This window comes from Mastomys coucha, unplaced genomic scaffold (assembly GCF_008632895.1).
Source record: "Mastomys coucha isolate ucsf_1 unplaced genomic scaffold, UCSF_Mcou_1 pScaffold3, whole genome shotgun sequence".
Taxonomy (NCBI): domain Eukaryota; kingdom Metazoa; phylum Chordata; class Mammalia; order Rodentia; family Muridae; genus Mastomys; species Mastomys coucha.
In genome coordinates this window covers 28,683,579-28,687,700 of record NW_022196909.1, presented here as the reverse complement: position 1 = coordinate 28,687,700, position 4,122 = coordinate 28,683,579, and the positions used below count along the sequence as shown (strand labels likewise).

Genomic DNA, 4,122 nt, shown 5'->3' with positions numbered 1-4,122 from the left:
CAATGCATCAGATAATCATTTGAAATGCCACCCTGGGAAACGACAGACTGTATCCCAAGACTGAGAGTCTGTGAGAGACTGAGGGTAAAGCCAAACAGGCCTTAACCTTTTGTAAAAGGTCGAATTAACCTTCTGGTGACTGATTAGTTACCAGCCACTTGCTGAAGCAGAACTTAACAATCTTCAGAGGAAGAAAAGAGGATCCAGAAGTCGCTGCTCATACATACAAACAAGTATGACTCATACATAATGTAAATGGATGCATACACCAATAATGCTCATTAAAACTAAGAGCTGAAACAATCCAAATGTCCATCAGCAATAGACTGGGTCAGTAAATTACTTTGTATTCATCAGTATGCATATGTGCACCACATGAATGCAATACCAACAGAGGACAGAAGAGGGCGCAGATTCCCTAGAATGTGAGTCCAGTGTGTGAAAATTGATTGAGGAGGTCACAACAGTGTGTGTGCCACTATGAACATGTGTTATTATTCGACAAACAAAAAATTAATGTGTGTGGCTTAGTGGCATAGAAGAGAGAGCTGCAGAGTGTAGGGAAGTATTGGCAATTCAAAGGGAGTATACACGCTACAGGTAAAACATGGAATCTATACATTTAAGCTGTCGCATCTTAGATAACATCTGTGTAGTTTTGTAATTAATCTAAAACGATTTGAATGAAATTTCAGATTTTTTTTTTTGCTTGTGTTCAGGCGTGCTAGTACTTGGTGAACTGCAAAGTCACAAACAATTGTGAGCAACCTGCCCAGCCAGGGTTCCCTTGCTAGATCAATGCAGTCTCTCCAGCACTGGGTCGCCTTGTTCGATCTCTGCGCTCTGTCCAGGTTCCACCTCTCCTTTTATTATCTACTCCGTCGTACTACCTACATCTCACCTGCAGGCACATTCCTTAGGGAACACAAACGTTCACATTTTTTAATCGCTTTGGACTCATAAGTAAAGCCACTGGAGGCGGTAAAACAGAGATGGGCAGACTCTCTTAAGAAGGCTGAAATTATGCTAAGTCTCTGTTGGGATTTTATGAACTGCTCTCAGAGGCCTCTGGAAAATAAGTCAATAACTACGTCAATAAAGCCGCCGTCCACTTCCAGTCCTTCTGTCACCCGCCCAGATACCTCATATTGATTGGTTGCTTTTTTTATTAGACCTCCGCGTGCCAGTGGACAAAGGCCCTTTAATAAGAGAGGGCAGAGACTATTTAAAATATGTTTCCAGTGTCACACAAAGTCAGTTGGGTCAGAACGCCTTCTTGCGTTGTTTCGGCTCCACCACGGAGCCAACATTCCTCCCAAGCCTGGAGCACAATGTGCTCGCTGTGGCTCTCTGCCCTCCGTATAGTAAGCATTTCTTGGATACCAGGAGCATGCGCTGTCTCCATGCTTCCCTCCCACACCACAGTGGGAGTGGCTCCCTTCCACTGTGCAAAGAATTAGGGTAGAGGCACTTTAACAAAGTGGATCCGTTGTGTGTACCATACAGGACGTGTGTGTGTGTGTGTGTGTGTGTGTGTGTGTGTGTGTGTGTGTGTACACGCGCGCGCGCGCGAGTGTGTGCGTGTGTATGGGGGGGGGGGTTCATGTGCGAATAGAAAATCATGAATAACTTACTGCATGAGCCTAGAACCCAGACTTCTCTGAGAATTCCTTTTTTTTTTTATCGATAGATGGATGGATAAAGAAAGTGAAATATATGTCTGTGATTAGTCTTTGTTTTAAAAGAAGAGCCATTTGCCTCAACCTAAAAATGGAGGACATTTTGCTAAATCGAGTGAGCCAGCCTCAGAAAGAGCTCCAGAGAGACGGCTCAGCAGGTAAAAATGGGTCGTCCTACCAACCTGGACCTGAGTTAGGGTCCCAGATCCCACTGTGGAAGGCAAGAACCAGGCCCCAAAAGTTGACCTCTGAGTTTCACACACATGCCGTGTACACACACACACACCTACACTCACATTCCACATGCATATACAATAATAATTAATAAAGATAATAATTTAAAAGGAAAAACAAGAGAAAACTCAAGTGTAGCCATTACCAGGACATGGTGAGAGGGTGAGAGAAAAGTGGAGACGGGGTCAAAGGGCACCAAGTGTCAGAAAGGCAGGCGTGCAGAGCTGGAGCTTGAATGTAGGACAGGGCTGCGTGATGTCACAGGAAGAAACCTTCCTGAGCAAGTGCGTGTTCGGCTGTTCTGTCATCAAAGGGCGGGGGTTAAAACTGTGAGATGAGAGCCACACCCACCCACTCCACAGGAAACCTCTTGGCAACGTGGACCCCATAACACCATTCTGCGCGCCTTAAATCCATACAACAGAGCTGACTTTAAGAGGTATGAAAGCAAAAATTACAAAATTAGGCATAATCTCCTGCATCATATATTTGGCCTGATGTTGACTGTGACCAGTGTGTTTATGTTAGTTAGGAAATACTGTCACACATACATAGACAGACAGATAGACAGACACAGAGACACAGAGACAGACAGAGAGAGACAGAGACAGAGACACAGAGACAGAGAGAGATAGACAGAAAGACACAGAGAGAGAAACAGACAGAGACACAGAGACAGAGAGAGATAGACAGAGAGTCAGACAGAGAAAGAAACAGACAGAGACAGAGAGGGGTGTCCATGAGATATCTTGGACTAGCTAAGAATGTGCCATCCTCCAACCACAGACTCCTAAGCACTGAGGGCCTGGCTCTTTCTAATTTTCTTAAAATTGTACTAGAATTTAGGGGAGAAAAATATTTGAACACCTCATATATTTTTTTTATGAAGCTGAACAAGAAAATTCAGCTTTGTTTTCACTCCCCGAACAGTTGCAGCAACGTGATAGGCATAAAACCATCAAATCGTTCTTTTTAAAGGTAGGTATCTTGCGGGACTGGGAGACAGCTCTGTGGATACAGTTGGTTCCTGAGCAAGCAGGAGGGCCTGAGTTCAGATCCCAGTGCCCACATCAAACGTAAATGAAAACATGCTGCATATGTGGCCATGTGTATCTGTAACTCTAGCTCTGAAAGGCTGAGATAGGCAGTTCCCGTGGGCTTGATGGTAGGTAGGCACCCAGCCAAACCTGTGAGGTTTCTGTGAGGTCCAGATTCAGTGAGAGACCTTGTCTCAAGATAGATAGATAGATAGATAGATAGATAGATAGATAGATAGATAGACAGATGAATAGATAGATAGATAGATAGATAGATAGATAGATGAATAGATAGATAGATAGATAGATAGATAGATAGATAGATAGATAGATAGATAGACAGATAGATGAATAGATAGATAGACAGATAGATAGATAGATGGATGGATGGATGGATGGATGGATGGATGGATAGATAGATAGATAGATAGATAGATAGATAGATAGATAGATAGATAGATAGATAGATAATAGATAAATACATACACACATAAATGGATAGACACGTACATACATACATACATACATACATACATACATATATAGATAGATACTTAGTATTCTACTGCTGTGAAGAGACACTGTGACCAAGGCAACTTCTATAGAGAAAAACATTTACTTGGGATTGACTTACAGTTTCAAAGGTTTTACTCCATTACCATCATGGTAGGGACCATGGCAGCACACAGGCAGACACGGGTGCTGGAGAAGAAGCTGAGAGCTCTACATCTGGATCCGCAGCCAGCAGGAAAAGACTGTGTGTCACACTGGACATGGCTTGAGCTTCTGAGACGTTAAAGCCCGCCCCCTCCAGTAAAACTACACCTACCCCAAGTCCAACAAGACCACAGTTCGTAATTGTGCCACTCCCTATTCAAACATATGAGTCTAGGAGGGCCATTCCTATTCAAGCCACCACAGATAGATCGATAGATAGACAGATAGATAGGCAGGCAGGCAGGCAAGCAGGCAGACAGACAGACAGATGGATGGTGGACAGATGGATGGACAGATGGACAAATGGATGGACAGATAAAGAGATGATAGATGGATGGATGGATGGATGGATAGATAGATTAGATAAATGGGTTGATGGATGGATGGATGAATAGATATAGATAGATAGATAGATAGATAGATAGATAGATAGATAGATAGATGGGTGGGTGGGT

General features: G+C 43.3%; 1 protein-coding gene across 10 annotated transcripts in view; it reads right to left on the bottom strand.

The window, feature by feature from the left end:
• Positions 1–4,122, bottom strand: part of Ctnna3 (catenin alpha 3) — a 1,512,724-nt gene that overhangs the window by 1,402,213 nt on the left and 106,389 nt on the right. The gene's annotated exons all lie outside the window — the stretch shown is intronic.